Source organism: Hyaena hyaena, unplaced genomic scaffold (genome assembly GCF_003009895.1).
Source record: "Hyaena hyaena isolate Hyena2069 unplaced genomic scaffold, ASM300989v1 scaffold_21, whole genome shotgun sequence".
In the NCBI taxonomy this organism is placed as follows: Eukaryota; Metazoa; Chordata; class Mammalia; order Carnivora; family Hyaenidae; genus Hyaena; species Hyaena hyaena.
The window spans coordinates 2561038-2571826 of record NW_024080653.1 but is presented as its reverse complement, the minus strand read 5'-3'; the positions used below and the strand labels follow the sequence as shown (position 1 = coordinate 2571826).

At 55.7% G+C, this 10789-nt stretch overlaps 1 long non-coding RNA gene across 1 annotated transcript; it reads left to right on the top strand.

Moving 5' to 3' along the window:
• Window positions 1-8020: 8020 nt before the first annotated feature.
• LOC120228062 lies at window positions 8021-9043 on the top strand. The gene is made up of 3 exons (XR_005527402.1): window positions 8021-8130; window positions 8454-8774; window positions 8880-9043. It is a non-coding gene; the product is annotated as an uncharacterized LOC120228062 (long non-coding RNA).
• Window positions 9044-10789: the final 1746 nt, after the last annotated feature.

The window sequence follows — 10789 nt, the reverse complement described above, 5'->3', positions numbered from 1 at the left end:
AGCCCAAGGCTCAGTGAGCCTTTGCTCCTCTGGGAAGAAAGCCCAGGCAGAAGCCATCTCCTGTGCCCCAGGGAAAGCATGCCCTGTCATTGACCATCATAGCCTGGAGGATGCTGGGAAACTCCCTCTCAGGTGCAAAGACCCCTCCCCCGCCCCACCGTTGTTCTAAAAAGGGAGCCATCTACCCGGGGCACATTCCCCAGGAATCATTGCTAAAAGACCTATTTGGGAGATAACCACTATTACAGATGCCTGACTGTTTTTTATTTTTAACATTTATTTATTGTTGAGAGACACAAAAAGACAGAGCATGAACAGGAGAGGGGCAGAGAGAGGGAGACACAGAATCTGAAGCAGGCTTCAGGCTCTGAGCTGTCAGCACAGAGCCCAACGCAGGGCTCGAACTCACGAGATCATGACCTGAGCCGAAGTCGGAAACCCAACTACTGAGCCCCCCAGGCGCCCCCTGACTGCTTTAATTAAAGCCCCACCCATCGCTGTTCCCCGCAGCAAAGGGGCGAGTGCGGCTGGAGCCAGTGTGCACCTGATAGAGCGGCAGAGTGTGCTTACACAGCCCCCTCCCAGCCTGGCCAGGCCCCCAAACCTCTGGCAAGTGCCTGCTTCCTCCTCCACCGCCCAGATGACCTGTGGCCCCGCAGACACCCCAGCGGCCGGCGGCCCTGGGGAAAGCTGGCAAAGACGACCGGCGCTGGACGAGCCAGACTCTGACTTTGTGCAGGAAGCGGTGACGCGAGTGGCAGCGCTCTGGGGACACACGCATTCTGGTGTGGGGTCCCGGGGCATATCTGCCCCACCGGGTGTCAAAATAACCTCAGCAGGACGCTCTTTGTGACGGGCTCCCGCGAGCATCCATCCTCACTCCCGTTTCACAAGCTCGGAAACCGAGCTCCAGAGCTCACAGGTGACGTGGGCAGGCTCTGAGGTCCATGCGTCCACCCCAGACCCTTCCGTACAAGCCCCGATGCCAGACAAGTGCCAGTTGGGGGTGGGTGCTGGGCCCACAGGTCACAGGAGGCCTGAGGGCAAGGCCGGGAAGATTACAGGAAGGTCAGCGCAGGTCTTTCTGCAGCGGAGGGAGAGGGGGGTGAGGACGGCTGGGGCCAGGCTGGGCCAGGCTCCACGCTGGGGTGGGGGGTGGGGGTGGTCAGGACATCCTGGTAGGAAGCTGCAGGGGAGGTAAGGATGGGCACAGGCAGCCTCCGGAGGTCTCTAGGGGGAACCAGACAGAGACAGGTGCAGCAGGCAGCAGGAGCCCGCCAGAGGGGGTCCAGAGGGACCAGCCTGTGGCCCCTGAGAGGCCTTGTGAGCACTGGGCGGGACTCCGTGACCCAGGGCACAGGGTGGGGGTGAGTCACAGGGAGACCGATGGACATTCCGAGGCAGGGAAGGGGTCTGAGGTCTAAGCAGGCTTGGACGCAGGGCTGCTGACCCTGAACACGGCAGATATATCTGCAGCCAGGTGGGCTGGGGGGTGGGGACGGGGCAACGACATATTGAGGACCGGTGAGAGGGAGTGTGGGAGTGGGTGCTGGATCTGGTAGACTGACGGCTCCAGCTGGAAGGAAAACCCCTGGGGTCTCCTGGCGGAGCAAAGCCAAGGGCACCCGGGACAGAGTGCGACGGGCTCACGTGTCAGCCAGGATCATCCTGGGCTCAGCATCCAGATTAAAGGACTCTGCTCCCTCCCCCGTGCTATCTCTCCTTTTATAGTTTGCCTTTTCTAGAATCTTCTGTAAATGGAAACTTACAGTATGCAGCCCCTTGAGTGGCTACGTTCACTCAGCGTAACGGGTTGGCCATCCATCCGTCACATGGCTTGCGTGTTCGCGGCTCAGACCTTTTCATTGCTGAGTAGTATCCCACTGAATGGCAGACCTCGGTGTATTTTCCCCTCCACCTGTTTATGGAGAGCTGGGCTGGATCCGTCTGGGGCTGCGATAAGTAAAGCTGCGGTGAATATTTGCTTGTGAGTCTCGGTAGGAACATGTGTTTTCCTTCCTCCTGGGTAAATACCAAGGAATGGAATCACCAGGTCATCCAGCAAGTGTATATTGCATTTCATAAGAGGCCACCGAACTGCTTTCCGAAGTAGCCGGTCCTTTGTGGGAAAGTTTGCTCCCTCCTCGTTCCCTCATCTGCAAGCCAGAAGGAGAGATTTTTAAAAGGCCTTTGCTCCTTACCTTAACAAAAATCATCTTTTTAAAAACCTTTAAGAGTGTTTTTATTTCTTTATTTTGAGAGAGAGGGAGAGAGAGAAGGGGAAAGAGAAGGAGAGAGAATCCCAAGCAGGCTCCACGCCGCCAGCACAGCAGAGCCTGACGTGGGGCTCGAATTTATAAACCACAAGATTGTGACCTGAGCCGAAACCAAGAGTTGGATGCTTAACTGACTGAGCCACCCAGGCGCCCCTTAAAAAAATCATCTCAAGACATGGAAAAGACTCAGTGTCACAAATATATGGGTGGCGAGCGTATAATGGAATGAGTACGTGCAAAGCCCCAGAGTGGCAGAGCGAGAACATCACCAACCCCCGGGACTCCCCGGCCCCCCTTCCACCAGCGCTGCCTGCCAGGGACAGTCCTGAAGTCTGTGTTTATCCTTCCTGGCCTTTGCAAAGAGTTTTATCCTTAGAAATACACTCACCGGCGCTGTGAAATTCATTTTTTCCTTTTTTTCTTAAATGTTCGTTTATTTTTGATGGGGGAGGGACTCAGGGAGGGGAAAGGGAGACAGAGAAGGAGACGCAGAATCCGAAGCAGGCTCCAGGCTAAGCTGTCAGCACAGAGCCCGAAGCGGGGCTCGAACTCACCAAATGTGAGATCATGACCTGAGCTGAAGTCGGAGGCTTAACTGACTGAGCCACCAGCCCCACCTTCTATTGATTGATTGATGGATTGATTTTCTTTAAAAAATAGACTGCACGTTGCATGCTCTGGTCGGGATCTTGGTTTTTGCCTGGCTTGGGTTAGCTCCGTGTTCAGTATCCTCTGGCAAGGGGATCTAATCGCTCAGGCCATGCATGTTGCGGGAGTCTGTGCGTGGCTAAAGCTGCTCGATCTTCCCCTGGCGAATATATAGCTATCTATTTACCTGCTCTTCTCCTGATGCCCACTTGACCCCTCCTCCCGGCGTTTTGCTATAAGTTGCTATAAATATTTTTGTGTATGTCTCCAGATGTCCCTGCGCAAGGTGTCCCCGCAGCGTGTGTGCTGGGATGGGGCCTCTGGGTCACAGACAGGGAGGACATCCAGAAAGATCTTCTGCCTCCTTTTTTTTTTTTTATGTGTTTATTTAAATTCTAGTTAGTTAACATCCCGTGGAATCTTCCTGCATCTTTCCCTCATCCTGAGCCCTGCCGAATGCGGAACGCGCCTTCACTTGGGATGTCTCTCATTCAGTTCTCCAATCACATGGGGAGGGACTCCTGTTATTATCTGTGTGTTTTTACAGACCAGGGCCCCAGGGCTCAGAGAGATTAAGTCACTTGCCCAAGGCCACACAGCTAGTAAATAGCAGGGCCAAAGTCAATCCCAGGTCCCATGGTGTGGGACAAAATCCTTGATCTCCAGACGCTTCTGTTGCCCCCCCACCCCCACCCCACGGCATTCTGGCGCGTCTCTGGGACAGCAGAGGCCGCACAGATGCAGGCTTCCTGTGGCTCAGACTGAACTGAGGTCAGTGCCTCCCTAGGGAACATGGCGGAGGCTCACGTGGGCGTGGCTGAGACAGGCTGGTCCCTTACGGCTACTTGTGTTCCCGACGCCAGAGGCCCTCCCACGCCCCACCCCTGCACAGGGAAAGAGCCTCGGCCCCCGCCTCGCTCACATTCTACTTTCTCTTAAGTGGCCACAGGAGATGCCATTTCCCGACACCGAATCTGGCTCCATCCAACCGTCCCTGCAAATGGTCCGTCAGCTCAGCACATCCTCACGCACGAGAGAGATGAATCAGGCAAAGGGAGCGCGTAGGGATTTTTTTTTTTTCCTTCCTGGGGTTAAACATCCCAGTTTGAGATAAAACAAATTCCTTGCTAGAGCCTATCACCTCCAGCTGGGCCATAGGAAGCCCCATTTAATCAGATCATTTAGCACTGAATCATGTTAACAAGGTGGCTGGGCGGCTAATTCTAAACTTGCTGAAGGCCAGTCTCTGGGGAATGAGGAAGCTGCGAGCTGGTGGCGGGTCTGGGGCCCGGGGGGCCCGGGGTGGGCTGGTGGGGGCCCGCCCTCCTTGGGTCATCTGAAGACGTGAGGTCGGAGGGCTGCCCTCAGCCCTTTGGGGTCCACATCGACGGCAAGAAGGAGTCCTCCGCGGGCCTCTGCTGGGGGCTCACGGCGAGCAGAGAGATGAGGGTCAGGCCAGAAAAGGCCGTCAAAGACCTAAGGACCCTCAGAAGCACTGTCCCCTCTCCCGGAGGAAGAGGACACCCGCCTGCCGGCTGGGGACAGCCCAGTGCTATCCAGCTCGACGAGCCTGGCGGTCACCACGCACTGCTCTGCCCCCAGCTCCAATCCCCCTGCTACCAACTCTACCCACACTGCAAACTCAGTGCTCGGCCGCGGACCTGCTTCCCCAGGGTCCTCAGTCCCAGAAGAGAGAGGAAGGAGAAGGAGCATCAGCCTCTCGAGTGGACAACATGACTGCAAACATTGCCAGTTCCTCATTCTTTCTGGCGAGGCCACGGAGAGAACTGCTTAAAATATAAGAGTAATAGCTGGGAAGGGCAATACATTAATTCACTAGCAACCCTTAACACCCTAGTCAGAACTAGCGTCTTGGTAGCCCTGTCACTCGGCTGGGACTCAGCAGGCTGCGGCAGCCAGGGGAGAAGCAGGCTGGTGTCAGCATGGGGCCCCCTTGGGTGGACACCTGTTAAACTACCGAAGACTGCTGTTTTCCAAGGCCCTCAGGCTGGGAACGTGTGGCCAGGACTCTCCCGGAGCTGGGGCCCCTGCTCTGGGCTCCCCGCGGAAAACCGGCTCTGCTCTCCCTGCTCACGCGTTCCCTCTTTCACTTGGTTCTTTCACTGTCCTTGTCTCTTCCCAGCTGTGCTGTGTGCCTGTGAGTCTCAGATGTCTGTTCCCCCGCTCCCCCCCCCCCCCCCCCCCCCCACAGCACAGGGCCGTGCCTCCCTGCCCCGGGCTGCTCCTGATGCTGGCCTGGCCTTCCTCCAGAACCCTCAGCAGCCACCCGTGTGCAGACGNCCGTTTGCAGGCTCCATAAAGATCCCCGATTCCCTCCCTGCCCTTCTGGGGGCGGTGCGGGGAAGGTAAACCCTCCAGGCACTGAGTCGATGATGCCCATGGCTGGACGTTTCTCTCCCCCTTCTCCGGACAGGGTGGTGGGGTTCCGTACAGACATAACCAGAGCCACGCCTTCCAGTTACTCCCTGCTGGTCACCGGGCCCGCGCCTCCCGAGCGTCCTTAGCGTCAGGTGACAGCTGAGTGAACACGTCCTGGGTGCCTGGCGCCGTGCCAAGTGCATCAGCTCATGAGGTTCCTGTAACGGCCGTCTGCGGGGGCGGGGGTTACGATCACCCCATTTTACAGACAAGGTGTCTGAGCCTCCGCCAGTGACCTGGCACCAGCGTGGGGTCCCTCCTTCAGGAAAGCTCCCTGGGGACTCGAGCAGCCTCGGGGGGCTCTGCGAGGTCCCCTCGGCCCTGCTGCCTCAGGCTGGGATGCTGGGGCTCCCCACTACTTTTGTCTCCGCGCGGGCCTCCGGCCTCGCCCTTTCACCAGCGGACAAAGGTGTTGGCTCTTTGTTTACGCTTCCTCTGGTTACGACCCTGCCTTTTCCTTCCACGTGTCCTATGTTTTGCGTTTGCGGCTCCGCAGAAAAGAGAGGAAAGCTCAGAGTCGCATGCAAGCTGCCTGGGTGACGTGCTGGCTGCATCTTGCACGGATTGGTGACTTCCCATCGGCGGCGCGGCCTTGGCCAAAGTGGGAGCATTTATACCGTGACAGTTGACAAGTGCCACAAATGAGGGATTTGCCCGGAGAGCAGGTCAAGCACTTACCGAAACCCACTGGGGATGGGGGTGGGGGCCGTGGAGGTTCTCTCCGGGCTGCTTCGAGGGGGCGCGCCGGCCTTTTCCCTCCGGTCTCCCGCCCCTGCACGGAGCTCGCCCTTCTCCTCCGGGCTGCCGTCCCCTTGATGTGGGGGCCTAACGGCCGACCCGGTCTGCACTGCTTGAACTTGGCTTCAGGCCCTCAACACCCAGCCAACAGCAGAACTTATTTTAAAAAAGAAATACTTGTAAACTGAGCGAGACAAGGTTCCCACCCAGGGCCGCGTCACAGCACCGTTTCTCCGCCCCATGCGTGGGCGACGAGCCGGGTCAGCGTCACCCGGACCAGATGTGGCCGTGCCCAGCTTTCCTGGGTTCCTCGCCCCGGGCCAGCCTTCCTGGAGGTCGGGGGTGCCAGAGTTCCCTGAAGCGTGAGCACGGGGGCTGGAGACCTCAACGCACTCCCGCGGCCTTCGGAGCCCCTCGAGCATGTCAAATACTCGGCAAGTCGGGCCCAGCTGTGTGGAGCAACGCGGCCATTGCTTCATTGACACAGTTGCATTAAAGATTCAGGATATAAATTTGAACAAGGATTAACCACTCCCAGAACAAACAGCCCTCGCCGGCACTCCTCTGGGCACACAAACCCTCTGCCTTATCCGTGTGCAAATATCCCCGCTGGTCTCTCTCCTCTCTCCACCCGCCTCTGCCTGGCAACCTGTCTTCCAGCCAGTCCGAGGCTGGTGGCTGGTGGCCTGCAGGGAAGGTAGCCCGAGTGTTGGAGGGACCATGGGGACCTCGACCCACCTGCTGGGGTAGGTCACGGCTGGGCGAGGCCCTCAGCTTCCCTTCTGTTCCCGAAAGGGGAGAGAGGCACAGGTGGCCCCATACGGCCCTTGACTCAACACCAGCGAGCACTGAAAACTGAGAACAGGTCAGGGAGGAGCCCCAACTGCTCCCAGTGGCCTCCTGGTTTTAGACAGACAAGGCACAGAGGTTCTGGAATCAGCATCCTGGTCTGGGGTCGCCCAGGAACATTCAGATGCATGGGAAAGCCTGGAGGAAGGGCAATCGTGTTGGCTCCATCCATGAAATGCCTGGAGGAGTCCTCTGTGAACAGATGCGCTGCGCATCCTCTCACCCCCGGGGTCCAGGCAGACACGGGCCCTGCCCTAAATGTCCAGCGGCGGGTGGGGCGCTTGCAGGGGAGCAGGGCAGGCTCCAGGCTTTCTGCTTTCAATTTCACGAGCCCCGCTTCTTCCAGGGTAATTTGATTTTGCTTTTCTCTTGCTGCCTTTGATCCTTTGAGGTTGCCAGGCATCGCTACCATTTCATTTGTAGGCTCTGATGACAGGAGGAAATTCTGAAAGCTGTAGCCTGAAGAGACATGCTTCCTGTGGGCTGTTGTCAAGTCATCGCTCATGGTCTCCAGGGGAGTGGAGACCATTGCACGGGACAGAGAGGTTTGGAGGGAGAGGCCCCCAAATGTTCTCTGGGCTACCATGGGTTGGGATGACCTACTCCAATTTCCTAACACTGGGCTGCCAAAGCTAGGAACTAACTTTCTCTCCTGGGAGCTGTCACCCACCTACTCATCCATTATCACTACACCCATCCATCACTCTACCCACCACCCCATCCATCCATCCATCCATCCATTCATTTATCCATCCACCATCCATCCATCCACCTACCCACCCATCCATCTGTCCATCCATCCATCCACCCACCCATCCATCCATTCTCCATCCTTCTATCATCCATCCATCCATCCATCTACCCACTCACCCATCCACCTACCCACCCATCCATCTATCCACCCATCCATCCATCCCACATTTCCTGGGCGTTGGTCATGTGTCAAGGCTGTACTGGGTTGCATGGTGATAATGATGGTAAACAATGGTCCCTGTCGTCACAGAGACTGCACTTACCCCCACAGTTGTGATGCACGGAGCCTGTACACAGCAAGTGGGTGGCTATAGGGGCAAAGAGTCCAGTCCATCCCCCTGATGGCAGGCAGCAAAGAAGAACCTCACATGGCAGATGACATATGTGCTGGGTTTTGAAGTTTGCACTGCTTTTGGCCAGACAGAAGGTGGGAAAGGTATTTCTGGAGGAGAGAATCACATTAGAGAGAAAAGGGCCCATCCCAAGACCAATGTAGACTCAGTGGGAAAGCCAAGGGGCATCCTTCCCATTTCTCAGCACAGCACCGAGAAGACCAGAGGTGGTTTCCTTTTGGTGCAGAGTATGTCCCTGCAGGCAGTGAGCCATGCTGGTCATGGAAGGTGGTCGATATCAGCAGCAGATGGGCAATGGGAAGATGTGCTCCTTCAGAGTGGGTTAGAACAAGCTTCATACGCGATCATTGTCGGTAGAAGTACCCCCTTGTAACTTGAAGTTTTCTGTTCCTTCCAGCCAAATGCCCAAGACAATTTCTCGTGTCCCTAACACTTTGAGGTAGATGTACTTTACCAAGGAGCAAAGAGATGCTGAGAGAAGTGTAGCCACTGATCCCTGTGAACAGGTCTGTCTGTTCACAACTCTTTCCCCAAAGCCGAGCTGTCTGCTCACCCACGAGGACAGAGCCATCGATATACATCGTCGCTTCTCACGGTCTGCCCAAGCATCAGCACACAAATACCAGTGGGCGTCGGAAACCCATAACCCTCCTGAAAACCAAACACTGCAAAGCTCTTATCCATTTCCTGTTTTTGCGGACAGGTTCCCTTTACACAGGTAATTGCTGTGCCAGGCTGGTGTTGATGCTGTATCCATTCCACCTACTCTGATCGTCTGTACTGTTGGGCAAACCTGGGTTATTGTTGTTGCTTTACTTCTCAGAAGCTTCCTCCATCGGCAGCAAATCCATGCCCTGCTCGTTATTTGTGGTGCCTGAGCCCTTGTTCACTTGTGCTTCCCGAGGGGCCTGACAGATCCAATGGCCAAGCCCGAGAGGTAGTGACTGTTTCCATGTGAGCTGGAAGGAGGCTGGCTGATGGTTTACCAGTCGCCCAACCTCACCCCTTCCTCTCTTCTGTGCCTTCCTCCGACCCATGGAAGATGGCATCCTGGTCTTGCCTAGGCTCACCACGGAGGAAACAACGAGCCAGAGTTGAAAACCTATAGACTTTTTTCAAAAAAGTAGAAAAACAGGTCCGGGGGTGCCTGGGTGGCTCAGTTCATTAAGCGCCCGACTCTTGATTTTGGCTCAGGTCATGGTCTCGCCATGTGTGAGTTTGTGAGTTCAAGCTTTGTGTTGGGATCTGCAGTGACAGGGCAGAGCCTGCTTGGGATTCTCTGTCCCTCTCTTTCTGCCCCTCCCCTGCTCACACACTCTCTCTCAACATAAATAAATATTAAAAAAGGAAAAAGAAAAAAACCATGGGGGGTGGGGGAGGTGGCTCCTGGAGATTTCCATGCATGGGAGCTCCCTGGACTGCAGTTTTATTTGCAGCTACCCTGTTACCTTAATTTGTGACCTTGAATCCTCCTCTGGGGTGCAGCCTGCTCACCTATAGAAGGAGAGGATTAGACTAGATCAGGGGTTGGACAAACTTCTTTTGTAAAAAGGCAGGTAATAAAATATCTCAGGCTTTGGCAGCCAGAATATTTTCTGTGGTAACTTCTCTCCGCGGCTGATGTAGTATGAGCAGCCAGAGGCAATCTGGGCATGAGTAGGTGTGGCGTGTTCCAATAAAACTTTATTTACAAAAGCCTATGATGGGCAAGCCTGTCATGGCTGCTTATTTGCGGTGGAAATCAGCTTGTTATCAAATCAGATCTTGCTTGGAACTCCGCTATGTACAATAGAGCGACTCACAGCTTTTCGGATGGGGAGATTGGCGCCCTCTCCCCACCACCCTCCCTCCCGACACCCACCCTGAACTCCTGGAACACGTTTTGAAGAACCTGGGCCTTGATGGTCTCTCAGACACCACCCCCCCAAGCAGTAAATGATTCATTCATTCATTCATTCATCCATTTGCCTGCCCTGTGCCAGACACCCATATTACTCTGGGGTAGATTTTCGATACATTTTGACTATTTTCAACCATACGCATTACTCAAGAAGTTCTGTTTTAAATAAATACGTAGATGTCTTCATCTGTTTGGGCTGCTATTGCGAGTTACCACGGACAGGGTGGCCGTGAGCTATAGAAGTTTGTACCTCATGTTTCTGGAGCCTGGAAGTCCAAGATTAAGGTGCTTTCGGGCTGGGTGTCTGGGGCAGCTCCTTTCCTGGCTCACAGACAACCGTCTTCCGTCTTCCCGCCGGGTCATCACAGGGAGGAGGTGCGGGGAGTCTCTTTTATAAGAGCACAGACCCTATTGACGAAGGCCCCACCCTCGTGACCTCTCACCTCCCCGAGACCCTGCCTCCCGAGACCCTTGCGCGGAGGCTTCGGTTCCCACTAGGACGCGATGTTCAGTCTGCGGCAACAGATGATTCAGTGAAACGGCGTGAACACTGTACGACCTCGGGTTTGCCGTCAGCAGCTTGTACCCAGGACTGGCTCCCTCGTCTACGGGCCCAGAGCAGGTGGAAACGCAGAGTGTCCTGTTCAAAGACGAGGAAGCCGGCCCGGTATCCGTGTGTAAAGATGCTCCCCAAAGTGCTCAAGGGCGAGCCAGGAGGGGATCCAAACGTTCTCCATGCTTTTCCATGAGCTCAAAGCTCCTTACTACTGCATGCGTCATGGGCGTCCTGGCAGAAAAGGACAATGGACGTTATAAAGCCCACGGCGCAGCTA